Source organism: Vicugna pacos, chromosome 7 (genome assembly GCF_048564905.1).
Source record: "Vicugna pacos chromosome 7, VicPac4, whole genome shotgun sequence".
Lineage (NCBI taxonomy): Eukaryota > Metazoa > Chordata > Mammalia > Artiodactyla > Camelidae > Vicugna > Vicugna pacos.
The window spans coordinates 19,998,510-20,016,703 of record NC_132993.1 but is presented as its reverse complement, the minus strand read 5'-3'; the positions used below and the strand labels follow the sequence as shown (position 1 = coordinate 20,016,703).

The 18,194-nt window shown below is 37.8% G+C and overlaps 1 protein-coding gene and 1 long non-coding RNA gene across 2 annotated transcripts in view; one reads left to right on the top strand and one right to left on the bottom strand.

Annotated features, from left to right (window-relative positions):
* The window catches only part of LOC140697337 (uncharacterized), a 23,420-nt gene extending 5,226 nt beyond the window's left edge, over positions 1 to 18,194 (bottom strand). The window contains exons 1-2 of the long non-coding RNA XR_012074279.1: positions 17,666 to 18,194; positions 1,193 to 1,341 (exon numbers count right to left, since the gene is read on the bottom strand). This is a non-coding gene — a long non-coding RNA (uncharacterized lncRNA). The remainder of the gene's footprint in view (positions 1 to 1,192; positions 1,342 to 17,665) is intronic.
* Positions 4,749 to 18,194, top strand: part of CPA5 (carboxypeptidase A5) — a 34,377-nt gene continuing 20,931 nt past the window's right edge. Inside the window, exon 1 of the mRNA XM_072964488.1 lies at positions 4,749 to 4,828. The gene's annotated coding sequence lies outside the window, so the exon portion shown is untranslated. The remainder of the gene's footprint in view (positions 4,829 to 18,194) is intronic.

The window sequence follows — 18,194 nt, the reverse complement described above, 5'->3', positions numbered from 1 at the left end:
CAAGGATATATTGTACAACACAAGGAAGATAGCCAATATTTTATAATAACTATAAATGGAGTATAATCTTTAAAAATTGTGACTCACTGTGTTATACACCTGTAACTTAAATAATATTGCAAATCAGCTATACCTCAATAGACAAGGGGAGCAGGGATAAGGGAAGCAAGATATAGTAGACATGTGCAGACCTTTTTTCCTGGTCAAGAGCACTCATCCCCAGCTGCTATGAGTGTTGGCTGTCAACCAATCTAAAGCCCCATCCTTCTCTGAGAATTGCCTTTAGCCAAACAGGGGCTGCCTCACCCAGGAAGCTATGCACCTGCCTTCGCTTTATTACCTCCCCAAATGTTACCCGATGACTGCCTGACTTGGAGGTACAAACAGCTAGCCTTTTGCTTCAAGGTAGAGTCAATGCTGTGGTGCAGTGTATGCTCCAGAACTTTGAATCCAGTCTCCAGTAAATTATACATCCTTGCTTAGCTTTTCCCCCCATCCCGCCCTGCTTCCCAGACTCCCCTTCTGCTGAGAATTCCCTCAGTAAATCACCTAAGCAAGAATCCCATCTTAGGCTCTGCTTCTAGGGAAACGAAGAACCTGGGCTTCTGAGTGATGATTACCTTAGATGGGGAGAGGCTAGGGGATGAGATAAGAATCAGGGCCCTATAGTGAGATGAAGGACCTTAGTTTTGTTTTAGGGTCTGGGTTTTTTTTTTTTTTGGATATTTATTACCTGATTTTAATAAGTCTAATTCAACAGCTAAATAAATAACAAAAGAAGGCCATGTAAGGATCAATGATGAGCGTGCCATTAACCAAGAATTACAATTAATCTATTTCTGTGGTCCTGAAATCCAATTTTAAAAGTGTTTACAAAGATACAGATTTTTTTTTTTAAAAAAGGTTTTACTATTCAGCACGCATTTATTGAGAGTCTAATGTGTGCCATGAACAGCTTTAGATACTGGCAATGCAATGGCAAACAAGAAGAAAAAAATCCCTTCTTGCATGGAATTTCATTGTAGTTGGAAAGACAGGAAATGAGTAAACAATCAAAATTTTTAATTTGGGTAATGAGAGCTGCTATAAAAAAACAAAAACCTGGCCGCTGTCAGGAGAGTGATGGGTGGTGGTGGGGCCTCTGGATTGGGAATGTTAGAGGAGATGGCTTGTATTATAAAATTAGTCTTACCTCTCTTCTTTGTATTCTGTTTGTACTCCCCAAAACGACGTGGAAAATGTGGGCTGAATGTTATTATCCACATTTTACAGGTGGCAAATCTCAAGACTAGTAGGTTTCTTGCTCAAGACAAATAATGTCTTCTGTAAGTGAAGACCCCACTGAAAAAGAGAAAATCTGAGTCGTAAACATTCATGAACACAACTTAAATGTCTGAAACACATTTCAGTTTGAAAGGCTCTCATACCTCATCAAACTAGTTTCCATGGAATTTTCCATTATTAAGAACACCAGAGGATGGAAAAGGGACAGTCCACTGATAATAGAAAAATGTATTTTGAGTTTTCTTCTTTGTGGTACTGGGCAGGGGGTTTGCTGAGCCATTTCCTGGTCTTATACCCAATCCTTTTAGGGACCAAAAGAAGACCTTTCGTGAAGTAGCTGATAGGGTGAGGGATACGGTCCATGACTCTGGATGGGATTAGCTGTCATCAGTGTGTTGCCCACTTGAAACCAGAGCCACTTGTTGAACTAAGGCCACCTGGGGACTGAAAGACAGACCACATCCACTTCTGTCTGGGTTACAAATAGTGAGGAGCAACAAAATAGCCCACCTTCTTCACTTAGCCATGTGACCTTGAGCCGTGATGTAACCTCTGGGAGCCCCAGTTTCATCATCTTTAAAATGAGAATAATGATCATATTTACAATAGCTTATCAAGAGAATTCAGTAAACTAATTATTAAAGTACTCAGCACCTTACCTGGCAGAAGTACTCATTATGTATTAGCTTGAATTATTATTCTCACCAAGTGGTGAAAATTCATTTATGAGTGAGAACATTGGCATTTTCCCTTAATAGAAGCCTTATTTTCTTTAGACTCAAGACAATGACAAAGACCTAAACAGTTCACAGAAAAGCACTAGTTGAATGCTGTCATTTTTAATATTGAGATTCTTTCTCTAGGAACTTTCCCATGTTAAACAGATATTGATGCCCTTTTATTTGACTAATGGAAGGAACATTGCCTGAAACCATCACAGGTCCAGCTTCCAAACACAACTACATCAAGTATATAGGGTCACCTTTGATTTTTACAGGTGCTGGGAAGGCCCTGCCTGCCATAGGTCTATTTTGGGTGAAGTTGAGGGTATGTTCCAGCTTTGGAATGTCCTATATAGACTGCACTTCTTTTATATCACTATCTTAAGACCAACTCTGAAGAACCATTTTTATCATTATCATCATCATCCTTATCTTTCTATTTGATGAATTCTGGAATTTTGCCAAACCAGCCAGCTTGTAAAATAAATTCTCTCTACTATTTGCATTGAGCCTTAAATCATGAACACCAGCTGTTTCTTATATTTGAAGTAAAGCTCCAGGTGTATTGGGGGCATCCAGAGAGCACAGGCAGTTTTTTCCTTTTCTAGAATATGTGGGTACCGTGGTGCTGCTGGGCAATTTACTCCTTTAATGCAGAAAGTGAATTTCATAGTTTTTTGTATCTCCTACAAGGCTGAGCTCAGCAGCTAGTAAATATTTGTTGATTTGACTTGCTGCAGGGCAGCAAGTTAATGATCACAAAAGCCATACTCCCAACAAGTTAGGGCAGCAGAAAAAGAGTACTTTTCCAACAAATATTATCAGTGGAATTCTGGAAAATAGATTGGAATGTATGTCCCAAAGTTCTAAGAGAAACAGAGTATAAATTAGACCTTCAGAGATAAGCAAGACTTGATATTGGTTAAATTGCTTACATTTTTGTAATGATTTACAGTTTTAAAATGCTTTTTCAGATATTGGATAATTAAATTATCACAACCACCTGGGGATATGTGCAGGATGGGTATTATTATCCCTGTTTAACTGATGAGGAGTCAAAAAATTAAAGAAGTGAAGTAACATGTCCAAACGTAGATAAATGGAAGAGGTGAAGTAGAGTCTCAACGCCAGCTCTACAGATTATTTCTGAGAAGGCAATTTGAATGCGTTTAAAGTGCAGAGTTCCTCCAGTCCCTTTGGTCTCACAGCCTGGCCCCTGAAACCTTTGAGTTTCCAGATTTGCAGTAGTGAGAGGGAATTTAGGGAGGAAACAGGAGCCAGGTCTCCCTCTCTGGCTGCCATTGCTAGCTGATAATGGCCATGATTGAGGGGCATTGGGTGGTTCCTATGGCCCAGCATTGTCATCAAGGGAGAATTGGGGCACTATTTTAATTATTACAAAATACCTGGAATGGACCAAAGACTCTTATTTCTATCCTTTGGGGACTTCATGCCCTTGAACAGGGATTAAACAACCCAAAGAACCACCTACTCCCATCTTTAACCATTAGCTGCTTGAAACCTTGGATGATGAAATGTCCACTGCTCTCAACAAACAAATAGATACATTCTGTTTGAGTATTTAAACAACTTGGCCTAACCTTAGAAAACCATTAACCCAGATTTTGGGTTTATGATTCGCTCAAGGGCAGAGCCAAGGTTTTATTTATTTTGGATCTGCAGCACCTAAGCGCTAATTGGTGACACCTGCAGCGGTGTCAGTTTCACATGTGATCCACCTAGCTAACTGGCTGAGGCAATCTCCCTTCCTCAGCTCTGAGTACCTTGGCCATGGTATTATTCTTTTCTGATGGATGTAAGAAGTACAGAGGTCAGGGAAAGTAAAGACCTTCTGCTTGAATTTCAGCAAATCTGTATTAGAAAACTCAGAGAAGTCAGGCCCAGTGGGAAAGAAAGGATGACCTGTCTCATCATTGTGAAGTGATATTTCTAAAATGCTTCCAGAGGCAGCTGGTGGTGGACAGGTATTAACTTGTTAAGGAGGCATGTCAAAGAAGAAGGCATCAGATCTCCGCCACCACCCACAACCCCGTTCCTGCCCCAGGGCCATCAATAGGATAAATATCTAACAGGCATGTTCCTTTACGTCCTCCAGGCTCCCTGGTGCCTGGCAGGTGGTCTAGGAGCTTTCCATTTACTCAGGAAAACAAATGAGGGACTCATGTAGCCAGAAAGTTATTTGTTCAAGCTGGAAAGTAGACAAATTGCTAGGCAGGGGAAGGCCTGGTAATGAATAGCACTGGCCCTGGAAAATGGTGTTTACTTCCTATTCTTTGCCAGAGCTGCAGCGTGGTGGAAGGATCCAGGTGCCAGCTCTGCAGTCTCAGAGGCCAGTGGTATCACGACCTTTGGAAATTAAACCAGACAATTGAGAGGAGGCAGTCCAGAGATGATTTTCCTTACTCCCAATAGAAGTAGAAATAATAGCAAGTTGAAGAGTGTTTTCCTGAGTTGCTCAAACCTTTTGCTCTAGTAATGTCAGGATTTTACTTTTTATTTTTCTGACACTTTTGGTTCCAAATTGTGGACTCTTCCTCAACTATTACCGTCATCAGTATTTGAGCAATGTAAGGTTCAGAGTGAAACTGTTACTTAGGATTTAATGGCCCTGTGTTCTAAATCTGTTTTTTGTTTGTTTGTTTGTTTCTTTTTTGTTTTGTTTTGTTTTGAACACCCTGAAGTGTCTGTCACATTTCTCAAGACCTGAACACCCAAGGTATTTCTGTGGTCCCGGGAGAGGATAGTCTTCACTCTTCCTGCTAAACTATCTTCCAGAGTCAGGCTGTCTTCTTTCACACATGGTAAGTTCCTGAACATGTATGTATATGAAAGTTTAGGAGTAGAAACAGATTATAATTACTGTATTCTCAGTGAGCCAAAACCTTTCTACTTAAAGTCAAACGACAGCATCAGGCCGTATACCAGGAAGCTTGTCTGAAAGAATCTCTGGCGCCCCTCCAGACCTGCTGAATCAGAATCTGCACTGAACATGAGTTCCAAGTATGTGAATTACATGCCCAGCAAAGTTGGGGAAGCACTGAGCTAAAATATATTACCAATTACACCTCACCACATCATCTTTTAGACAGGTGTTCTCTACGTTGGGTATACATTAGAATCATCTGGGAGCTTTTGCAGACTACTGATGCTTGGGTTCCATCCCAGACCAATTAAAACAGAATCTGTGGACATTGGTTTGTAAAGATCTGCTCAGGTGATACTAATGGACAACCAAGGCTGAGGAAACTACTTTAAACCTAATTTCCAGTACCATTTCCCCAGTGTTTTATACATGGATAAATACTCCATGGATCTCTTATGTTTCAGCACATCCAGATTATTCCAGTTTCAGTTTATTTTTTCTAGGATGTTAGAACAATAAATAGCTTTGGAAGACAAAGATAATGTTCTCTCTGGAGTGAAGGGCAGATTTGTTTACTGTTCAGTATAATAAAAATAAAATTAAAAATATTCAAATTGCAGAAAAATAGAGACAAAGAGAAAATCTTGAATGAAGCCAGAGGGGGAAATGTCATCTTACTACTTTTAGAGAAACAAGCATAAGAATTACAGTGGACTTCTTGTCAGACACTGTGCAAGCAAGAAGAGAGTGGGGTGAAATACTGAAAGTATTGAAAACAAAAACCACAAACCAAGAATTCCTACCCAGTGGGATTATCCTTCCAGATTGAAGGAGACTTAAATAGCCAAAACAATCTTAAGGAAGAGGAACATAGCTGGAGGTATCATGCTCCCCAATTGAAAACTATACTGCAAAGCTTTAGTAATCAAAACAGTATTGTACTGGCAAAAACAGATGCACAGAAAATGGAACAGAATTGAGAGCCCAGAAAAATAAACCTTCATATACATGGATAATTTATGACAAAGGAGCAAAGAACCTACAATGGAAAAAGGATAGTCTCTTTGATAAATAGTGTTGGGAAAATGGGACAGCTACATACTAAAACATGAAATGAGACCACTATCTTACACTATACACAAAAATTCACTCAAAATGGATTAAAGACTTGAATGTAAGACCTGAAACCATAAAATTCCTTGAGGAAAACATAGGTGGTAGCCTCTCTGGCATCTTAGTGATGTTTTTGTGGATCCAACTCCAAAGGCAAGGGAAATGAGCAAAAATAAATAAATGGGACTATATCAAACTAAAAAGCTTCTGTACATCAAAGGAAATCATCATCAAAATGAATATTGGCTAGGAAAAGGTATTTGCAAATATATATCTGATAAAGAGCTAATATCCAAAAAAATATAAAGAACTCATAAAACTTAACAACAACAACAAAAAATGACTTTGATTAAAAAATTGGCATAGAATCTAAATAGACATTTTTCCAAAGAAGACATACAGATGGCCAACAGACACATGAAAAGATGTTCAACATCACTAATTATTAGTGAAATTCAAATAAAAACCACAATGAGAGATCAACTCACACCTGTCAGAATGGCTATTATTGAAAAGACAAGAAATAAAAAATGTTGTAGATGTGGAGAAAAGGGAACTGTTATACACTGTTGGTGGGATTGTAAATTGGTGCTGCCACCATGGAAGACAATGTGGAGGTTTCTTAAAAAATTAAGAATAGAACAACCATTTGACTGGCTATTTCACTTCTGGGTATTTATCCAAAGAACATAAAAACATTAACTCAAAAATATAAATGTACACAACATTGTAAAATGATTATAAATCAATAAAAAATGTTAAAAAAATATAAATGCACTCCTATGTTCATTACAGCATTATTTACAATAGCCAGGATAAGGAAACAACCTAAGTGTCCATCGATGGATGGATGAATGGATAAAGAAGGTGTGTGTGTGTGTGTGTGTGTGTGTGTGTGTGTGTGTAATGGAATACTACTCAGACATAAAAAAGAATGAAATCCTGCCATTTGAAACAACATTGATGGACCTTAAGGTATTATGAAATAAGTCAATCAGAGAAAGATAAATATCATGTGATTTCACGCATATGTGGAATCTAAAAAAATAAAAAATGAACAAACAGAGCAAAACAAAAGGAAGTTCATAGATACAGAGATCAGATTAGTGGTTACCCAAGAGGAAGGGGCCTGAGGGGTGGGCAAAATGAGGGGAAGGGGGAGCAACTGTATGGTGATGGATGGTAACTAGACTTGTGGTGATAATCATTTTGTAGTGTATACAGATGTTGAATTATGCTATACACCTGAAACGTATATAATAAGATACAGTAATAAATAAATGTCTACATTTTAAAAAAAGAGTGAAGAAGAAATGCTTTCTCAGACAAACAAAATCTGAAGGAATTCATCCCGGCAGACCTGCTCTGCAGGAAATATTAAGAGAAGTTCTTCAGGGAGTAGGAAAATAACATAGGTCAAAATTTTGTTTTTATATAAAGAAGGGAAAGGAAGGAATAAATGAAGGTAAAGTAAGTATTTTATTTTTATTTTTCTTAATTTATCTGAAAGACAACTGTTTAAAAATAGCAAATAACAATGAGATTATAGTTTATGGATAAGTGAAATATACAGTATTTCAGCAATGTTAAAAGGGTAAGAGGAAGGAAATGGACATACTCTAAGGTACCTATACCACGTGTGAAGTAGTATAGTGTTGTTTGAAGGCAGACATAGATTAGTTAAAAGTGTACATTGCAAACTCTAGGGCAATTACTAAAATAATTTTAAAAGAAGTATACTTGATATGCCAAGGGAGAAGGTAAAATGGAATTGTTAGAAATGCTCAATTAAAACCAGAGAGGGAAACCCAGAACATACTTCACAGAACTAGAACAAATCATAATAAAATTTATATGGAACCACAGAAGAACTAGAATTGCCAAAATGTTACTGAAGAAAAAAAAGGCTGGAGGAATAACTCTCCCAGACTTCAGACAATACTATAGAGCTACAGTAATCAAAACACCATGGTATTGGTACAAAAAACAGACAGACATATGGACCAATGGAACAGAATAGAGAGCCCAGAAATAAACCCACAAACTTTTGGTCAACTAATCTTCAATAAAGGAGGCAAGAATATACAATGGAATAAAGATAGTCTCTTCAGCAAATGGTGTTTGGGAAAACTGAACAGCAGCATGTAAATCAATGAAGCTAGAACACTCCCTTACACCATACACAAAAATAAACTCAAAGTGGATCAAAGACTTAAACATAAGACAAGATACAATAAACCTAGAAGAAAATATAGGCAAAACATTATCTGACATACATCTCAAAAATGTTCTCCTAGGGCAGTCTACCCAAGCAATAGAAATAAAAGCAAAGATAAATAGATGGGACCTAATTAAACTTACAAGCTTCGGCACAGCAAAGGAAACCATAAGTAAAACAGAGTGACAACCTACAGAATGGGAGAAAATTTTTGCAAATGAAACCGACAAAAGCTTGATCTCCAGAATATATAAGCAGCTCATACGACTTAATAAGAAGAAAACAAACAACTCAATCCAAAAATGGGCAGAAGACCTAAACAAGCAATTCTCCAAGGAAGACGTACAAATGATCAATAGGCACATGAAAAATGCTCAATATCACTAATTACCAGAGAACTGCAAATCAAAACTACAATGAGTTATCACCTCACACCAGTCAGAATGGCCATCATTCAAAAGTCCACAAATGACAAATGCTGGAGAGGCTGTGGAGAAAAGGGAACCCTCCAACACTGCTGGTGGGAATGCACTTTGGTGCAGCCACTGCGGAAAACAGTATGGAGATTCCTCAAAAGACTAGGAATAGACTTACCATATGACCCAGTAATCCTGCTCCTGGGCATATATCCAGAAGGAACTCTACTTCAAAAAGACACCTGCACCCCAGTGTTCATAGCAGCAGGATTTACAATAGCCAAGACATGGAAAAAGCCTAAATGTCCAACAACAGATGACTGGATAAAGAAGATGTGGTATATTTATACAATGGAATACTACTCAGCCATAAAAATGACAACATAATGCCATTTGCAGCAACATGGATGTTCCTGGAGAATGTCATTCTAAGTGAAGTAAGCCAGAAAGAGAAAGAAAAATACCATAGGAGATCGCTCATATGTGGAATCTGAAAAAAAAAAAGAACATAAATACAAAACAGAAACAGACTCATAGACAGAATACAAACTTGTGGTTGCCAAGGGGGTGGGGGGTGGTAAGGGGTAGACTGGGAGTTCAAAATTTGTAGATACTGACAGGCATATGTAGAATAGATAAACAAGATTATACTGTATAGCACAGGGAAATATATACAAGATCTTGTGGTAGCTCACAGTGAAAAAAAAACATGACAATATACTTATATTCATGTATAACTGAAAAATTGTGCTCTACGCTGGAATTTGACACAACATTGTAAAATGACTATAACTCAATAAAAAAAGTTTAAAAAAAAAACCAAAGAGGGCAGAAGAGGGGAACAAAAGAAACAAAAACATATATAATAAATAGAAATCAGTTACAAACATGGTAGATATTACTCCAGCTATATCAGTAATAAATTTAAATGTGAATGATCTAAAAACATCAGTTAAAAGACCGAGATTTTCAGACTGGATAAGAAGACCCAACTATTAGGGTGTCTACAGGAAACCCACTTTAAATATAAAGATGAGATATATTCAAAGTGAAGTGATGGAGGAAGCTATTCCATGCTAACACTAATCAAAAAAAAGTTGTAGTAGCTATCTTAATTTCAGACAACGTAGGCTTCAGAAAAGGGGAAATTATGAAGATTAAAGAGGAATATTACATTACAATAAAGGATTTAATTCTCCAATAATATATAACAATTCTTAGCATGTTTACACTTAACAACAGAGTGTTAGAATTCATGAGGCAAGAACTCATGTAACTGCAAGGAGAAACAGACAAATCTGCTATCTGGTTGGAGATTTCAACACCCTTCTTTCAGTAATATTTAGGTCAAACAGGCAGAAAATCGGAAAGAATATAGCTGCCCTGACTAGCACCATCAGTTGACTTGATCTAATTGACTTTTATGGACTACTTCACCCAACAGCAGGAGAATACACATTCTTCCCAAGCACTCATGGACTATCACAAGGATAGGCCGCTTTCTGGGCCATTACAAAATATTAACAAATTTAAAACAATAGAAATCAGAGAAAGTTTTAGGTTCCCTACACTCAAGAGTCCTCTCCTATAATTCAGCCTACTGCCTGGGCAGGTGTCACCTGGCCCTCTTTGTGGGAAATGAGGCTCAGGGAATTGGCACAAATAAAGTAATAAAGTCCTTTGTCTGTGACCCAGGATTTTTGTATCCTCTGCTGGCATCCATGAAATAATAGCAAGCCAACTTATTAACTTGAAGGCAGGGTAAAAATTTTGACCTTTCAGAGCTCTTGACAATATCTTTCATAGTTTTATTCTTTTTCTGCCCAAATCAATATCTAGCTACCTGGGTTAGTCCAGTGAATGTCCAAGTGAGGCTGTTTGTTTCCAGAATGTTTATTTCCATCTTTTTTCCTACAAAATGTGGGCAAAATGTACAAACAGTGCTGTTTAGATGAGATCAAGTAAGGTGAGGAGCTAAACTGGCAGGCAGCATCCCCACCCCCTACTCCCCACCTCGAAGGCCTGCCATGGGGGAAGATAGTTCTGACTCTATGTGACAAAAAGGAGCAGCAAAGATTCAAAATCCCAACCAGACATCAGATTCCAAAGACAGAATCTTGCTCATGGCAGTGCTCAAATAGCACCCCCCCAGTACACTGATTACAAAAATAGGGAAATTCTCTTGTATCTGTCGACACTGATTTAAATACATTTTAATTAAAAAAAAATCAGATTTTGCCACCCAACACTATGTAAGAGAAGAAGTACTTATGGAAACAAAAGCATGACAGTGTGAAACTTTTCAAGAGCATTTGGTGCCAGATCATTAGACTAGCATTCTTCAGATTTTTCTCATCCTGCACTCCTACAATGAAAAATATTTCAGCATGTCACACTCAACATATGTAATTACATACATATATAAATTCTGTATAAATCTCGTTGTACTCATGTATTTTATAAAACACAAACAAAAGTTGAAATGAAAAAGGATGAGATAAAAATATACCCTAGAAGCCTTATTAATTTCTTCTTTTACCCCTAATAGGAGTAAGTGCTTCACTTTGGAGATCATTGGATTTGACTAAACAATGATTCCAACTCCTGCCTCTGGTTTCTCTTGAACTCTCTAATAGTTTCTAATAGTCTCATAAATGAATGCCTCTTCAACTAGACCAGGGGTAGGCAAACTACAGCCTGCAGGCCAAATCTAGTCTCCACTTACATTTGTACAGACCCAAAACTAAGAATGATTTTTATATTTTTAAATATAAGAAAGGTTATTCAGTGAGAAACCTTGCTCTGTCTTACCTCGTGGGCCCCCTCCAAGCCTAAAATATTTACTATTTGGTCCTTTTCAGAAAGAGTTTGCTGGCCCACGGGCAGGGAAAGTATTTGGTCACCTTTGCCTTTCCTCCACACAGTGAAGGACTTCACTGATTCCTCACAGGGTTGTATGGTGGCTCTCTAGCCCCAGGGGCTGGCCATGGCTGCAGCTGCACCCTTTGGCCTGCAGGTGCCCTTCCTCCAAAGAGTAGGAAGTGGCTTCTTGAGTGGTCACTGCCAGCCCTCTACCTCTGTGGGAGCAGGCTCTTGGCTTGTGGTCTGGGGTGGCTGTCAGCTGGGTGGTCCTGGGTGACCAGACTCTCAACCACAGGGTGGTGAGAGCTGTGGGCTGAGGGTCAGGGCATGTCACTGGGCAAACCCTCTCTCCCTCAGGGACTGGGTGGAGATGGGCTGAAGCTGGGGGCTCCCCTGGTAGGTGGCTGGACCTGGTAGGTGAGGAAGCAGGTGGGTAGACCTACTGCAACAGAGAAGAGGCCAGCTAGATGGCCAGGTGGAGGCAGCTATGTGGTGGAGGGTGGCCCAAGAGCCTGTCATCAACTGCTGGGCCTAGGTTTGAGAATGGACCCCAGTCCCAGGGAAGGGGAAGAAAGACCCTGGTGTTGGAGGGCTGCACTTAGGGGTGACATCATGTGAGGTCTCTGGCTGTAGGGGGTGAAAAATGGGTCCGGTAACTAAAAATGGGGAGCAGGACAGAGAAAAGATTTAGGAGTTCTGAGCTGATGGATGCACAGAGTTGGTGGAATAGGCAAGCAAGGATGAAGAACTAGAAAGTAAGGGTTTGTTCCCTCAGGCTGTGGACCGTCATTAGAATGAATGGATCAACAAATCAATTAATAACTAGGTCCTGGGAGGTGCCTGGGCTGTAGGCAGGGTTCCTGGGGTCACACCGAGGAATGTGACACAGCCTCAGCCCACGATGAGTTTGTTTCGTATTAGACTGATGACTGTGAAGAATTAGAATCTATACGATGTGTGATGATAGAGGAAGGCATGAGGTGTGATTAGCTAAATTGGAGATGTTGGTCAGCTACAGCTTTGCCCGCTGGGGTGGCCCCAGTGTGGGATTTTTCATGATGAAGTTGATTTAGAAACTCTAGTTTAGAGCAGCAGTGACCCTTTTGGTGGGCCATTGTTTTCTTGGATTTTCAGTTCTCAATTCCTTTGAAAGCACCTATTTGACATATTTCTGGAAGGTGGGATAAGCCTGTTTTGTGTTAATTAAATCACACTCTGAGTGTCCTGGGGGACAGGTATGTTAAGAAACTGTGGTAAATCCTCTTGTTAGTCAAAGAATCCTTTTGTAGTGTGAAGGATAATACTCTTGGATTTCTGTTTTTAAGGTTACATTTGATATATTTATTTCCATTAAGCACCCAAAGGGGACTTTTGGAAATTAAACATAATTTAGTTTGGGAGTTTTATTTGCAAATATTGGAGCACCTCATGTGCTCTCTGGAGACCCTTAGGGAGGTCTCCAACCAGAAGTGGGAATTAATACCTTTAATGAAGAAGGGATTCAGGGCAAGAATCAGATTTCCTCCAACCTTTTCACCCTGCCTCGGATGGTTAACTCCTTCATACCTTGCATAACTCAGCTCAAATGCCACTGTTTTTTTGAGCTTTAATTTTTGTGTGTGGTAAAATATACATAAGATTTACCACTTTAATTATTTTTAAGTGTACAGTTTAGTAACATTGAATACATTCATGTTGTTGTACAACCATCAGCACCATCTACCTCCAGAGCTTTTCATCTTCCCAGACTGAAACTCTGTACCGATTAAACACTAACCACCCCAGCCCCCTCCCCCACCAGCTCCTGGCAACCACCACTCTACTTTCTGTCTCTATGCATTTAACTATTCTAGGTATTGAATGCCACTTTTTAAACCTCCCTTTTTTTGAAATAAGTTATATGGCACATTATTTAAGGAGTCAGTAGTTCTACGAGACTTATAAAAAGCAGCCGAGTCCTGCTCCCCATTCCTTCTTCCCAAGTCTTGCTCTCCAGTAACAACCATATTAAATTCTTTTAGCCTTGATATTCACATACATTAACCTAAATTTGGTGTTTATATTGCTACTTCTTGCTTTTTTCAGTTTTAGGCATTTTCTATTGATTTCTGACTATGAAGAATAAGAATTTAGCTTTCACATATTTCCTCTAAAATACATTTTATTGTGAAGTATATCATACTTACAAGAGCCTGTATAAAAATTCCAAAGCCTGTTAAACATGAAATTAACTTTTACTCACCATTCAGCTTAAGAACAAGAACATGGCACACCTTAGAAGCCTGCAGGTGCCTCTCATGGCACTCCCTTCCCTTCCCCAGATGAAACCATGAATCCATGCTAATAATTTCCCTTATAATTATCAGCTATGCACATATTCCTAAACAATATAGTGTTCAGTCTTACCTGTTTGTGAATGTTTATAAATGGAAACATACAGTGCGTGCTCTTTCCCTCGACATCATGGTTTTGAGGTTCGACTACTGAATGCATGTAGCTATAGTTGGTCATTTTCTCTGCTCTGTTGTGTTCTATATGACTACGAGTACATCTCCATTTTATAAATCCAGTCTTCGACATATGTCTTGCTGCGCATGCACAAGAGTTTCTTCAGGGCATATAGCTGGCAGTGGAATTGTTAGGCCATAGGATGTGCAGTACATTTCAACTTCACTAGGTAACACTGTTTTCTGAAGTGATTTCATCAATTTAAAGCTCTACTAGGAGTGGGTGAGAGGAGCTATTCCCACTCCCTCTCTGGGCTGCATCCTTGCCAACTCTTGGCATTGACTGACATTTAACTCTTGACAATTTGTTGGTGTGAACTGGTAATTTCATTGTGGTTTTAATTTTCTTTTCCCCGATTACTAATTATAATTTTCATATGTTTACAGATCATTTGTGTGTCCTCTTCTGTGAAATGGCTTTTCATGTTCTTTGCCCATTAAAAGAAATGACTCACAGATGTTCTTTACATAGCATGGATATTGTTTTCGGTTTTACGTGTTACAAATATGTCCTCTCATGTTGAGGCTTGCTTTCTACTCTCTGTTGAGAAGTTCTTAATTATAATGTGGTTGATTTTGTCTATCTTTTCCTTTATGGGAAACTGTATAGGGTTTTTTATTTTTTGCCTTTCATGTCTTATTTAGGAAAATTAGTACCTATTCCAATGTCATAGCAATATTCTCTATGTTGTCTTCTAAGTGTGTTATAGTTTTACCTTTTACACTTAAATATTTTACTCTACCTGGAATTGATTTGTGTATGTGGTATGACTGAGATTTAATTCCATTTTTCTCATATGAATCTACAGTTGTCTCAGTAACATTTATTAAATAGTCTCTGTTCCACAATGATCTGCTGTGCCAAGTCCATAAAAAAATGAAGTTTCCAAATATACTTGGGCTTGTTTTTGTGCTATGTTTTATTTGTGCCAAAACTACACTGTCTCAGTTACCACAGCCTTATAATATGTTTCAGTGTCCAATATAGAAAATTCTCCTAATTTGTTCTTCTCCAGGATTGTCTTAACTTGTCTTAGGATCTTTGTTTTTTCATTATACATGTAAATCAGCTATGAAGTTTTGTGGACTATTGGAATTTTTGATTAGAATTATAGTGAATCTTTAAATCTATTTGGGGAGAAAGGATAATTTTATGACATTAAATTTTCTTATCTGAGAATAAAGTGTATCTTCATATTTATTTAAAATTTTAGCATTTTTCAATAGTTCAAAATTAGCTCCAGGAAGGATTTCACATTACTTGTTAAAATTATTCCTGAATATTTTTATATGTTAAATATTCTTGGGAAATTAAAAGTAGTATTATTATGTAGTGACCCTCTTATTTCTGATAATGCCTTTTGCCTTAAAGTTTATTTTATCTTTTATTAATAAAGCTAGAGATGCTTCCTTTTGGTTAATATTTACCTGTCATATCTTTTTTCCACTTTTGACTTTTGGGGATTTTTTGTTCTTATGCTTTAAGCATAGTTCTTGTGAATACATACAGCTAGGTTTAAAAAGAATATTCTGGTAATTTTTGTCTTGTACTAGAGAGTTAAAACCATTTACATTTAGCATGACTGAAAATATATTTAGGTAAATTTCTTCTTTTTATTTTCTTTCCATTTGTCCTACTTTTAAGCACCCCCTTTTTTACCTTTGTCTTTTGATTTATCCCCTCCCGTCATTTTTCATTTCATTTTTACCCTTTCTACCTGTTTGGAAGTTATTACTCTAGCAATTTGAACATGCATACTTGACCCAAGTCTAGAAAATTATCACTATGTACCCCTTCTTCGAACAATTCTAGGACCCTAAAACACTAACTCTGATTACCTGCTTGCAAATAATCTATTATTGTGCAGGATTTAAAGTCTCGGTGTTAAGTGACCCAGAGAAAAGTATCTCCTGAGAATTCTTAACCACAAGTAAGTCCCTGTATGAGTCTGTGGTCTAAATTTATGCTAACCGTGTAGTCCAAAGTAACTCAAGCAAATAATTTAATTTAAAGTGGTCTCAGGTTGGTAGTGCCCCTCCCCCAAGCAACTCATAAAAGTAAATGCAAATCCTCTCTGGAGGAATTCAGCTTCAATCTGGGCCTCAAAGGAATTCCACAGATAAAGGCCCAAAGAAAATGACTGGCTCACAGATAAATGGTACAAGAAAACAATGCACTATGAATGGGAACCAGCAGAAATAATATGCAGCAGAAATAGATTTTTCAAAGCCTTCAGATATTGTAGCTATCTGACACAGAATATAAAAGTACTAAGCTTTATAAGTTTAAAGAAATAAGCAAGAAATTCTAAAATAAATGAGGAATTCAAGTCATTTGGGCTCAAAAAGAATCATATAGAACTTCCAAAAATGAAAAATAGATGCCATAATGTGTTGACTATAAAACAGGGTTGATTGTAAAATGCACCATAATTTTATGTGTCATCAAAAACACTACCAAGGTAGGGAGGGTATAGCTCAAGTGGTAGAGCACATGCTTAGCATGCACAAGGTCCTGGGTTCAATTCTTAGTACCTCCATTAAAAAATAAATACATAAATAAATAAACCTAATTACCTCCTCTCCCCCCAGACAACAACAACAACAAAAACCAGGGCCAATTACCATTCAGGATGCCTCTGATTATAAGATGCCTCTGGATTTCAGGAGTGTTAAAATCTGAGAAAAAAGTTGTTTCAGAATTGATGAACTGTAGAAGTTGAAACTTAAAATTTAGCAAAACGATTAAATTACAGATTAATCTCAGCTGATGAGAGAATCAGTTAAGAGGAATAAAGAAACAAATATTTGATACAAATAAATTATCCAGAATATAGCTCAGAGAGAGAATGAACTAGTAATATAATAGAATGACTAAGAGTCTTGGAGGATAAAATGAGAGCACCTAACATATACCTAATTAAAAGTTCCAAAAAGTAATAAAGAGATTGGAAGAAAGCCAATGTTAAAAGATATAATGACTGGAGAGAAATTTGTGAAAATAGTGAAAAGAGAACTATCCACAGATACAGGAATCCAAATGAATCTTAAGCAGGGTAAACCAAAGAAATGTGTATCCAGGCACACTGCAATGTATCTGAAGAATACATGAAGGTAAAACCACAGAACATCAGAGACAAAGAGATCTTCAAAGCAACCAAGGATAAGGAAAGATCCCATACAAAAGAACAGTAAATAGACTAATTCATTACCTTTTAACAGCAAAAATGGAAGCCAGAAGACTGTGCGATAATGTTTTCAATGTGGTGAGAGGAAAAAAAAAATCAGCCTAGAATTTATTCCCAGTAAAACTCTTTCAAGGATGAAAGTCAGTAAAGAATTTTCAAACAAATGAAAACTGAGAGCTTCACTACAGGAAAAAATTTCAATATATACCTCAAGCGGGAGGAAAATGATCCCAGATACAAGGTATATTCTTCTAGGAGGAAGGTCAGGAACTCTAGGGCTCAGAGATCCCTACTGTTCTTCGGGGGAAAATTTGCTTACCTCTCAGGTGTCTTGCTTTTACTTCTTTTGGCTCTGTAGATTCTTACATTCATGCCAACCCGGTGAGGCATTTAAAAAGTTGTTATTAATATTTTATCTAGCATTTTAGTTGTTTCATGTGGGCAGGTTTGGTTGGGTATCTATACACTCACCTGCAGGAGATGAAAGTTCTCTACACAACTTTTTAGGTAACTGTCCTTGTCACCTGTCCTCATGGCACGTTGTGTGTTCCCTTGCTCCCTTTGTAGCACATACACCAGCTATATTTTTACATTTTAAGTACGCTCTTCAAATTAATTTTCTACTTACTCCATTAGAAATCTAAGGGCCAGGTCCATATTGCTCTCTGTTTTATTCCCACACCTTAGCAAGTGCTTGGCACATAATAAAGTCTACTCAATTAGACATTATTTCACGTAAAAGATAATGTCTAAAATAAAAATTAATTAATGAGTCATTAGTTTTGAGTGAGAAGCCAATATTAGGTATTAAGTCAAATGCAGCTGTGTCCCTCTGCTTCAGATTCAGCCTTGGAGGCAGTGCTCAGGGCTGGTGAATTCTCATAGAACTATACTGTCTGATACGGCAGCCATTAGCCACATGTAGCCATTTAAATTATTTAAATTAGCTAAAATTAAAAACTCCTCAGTCACACTAGCTACTGGTGGCTATCCTATTGGA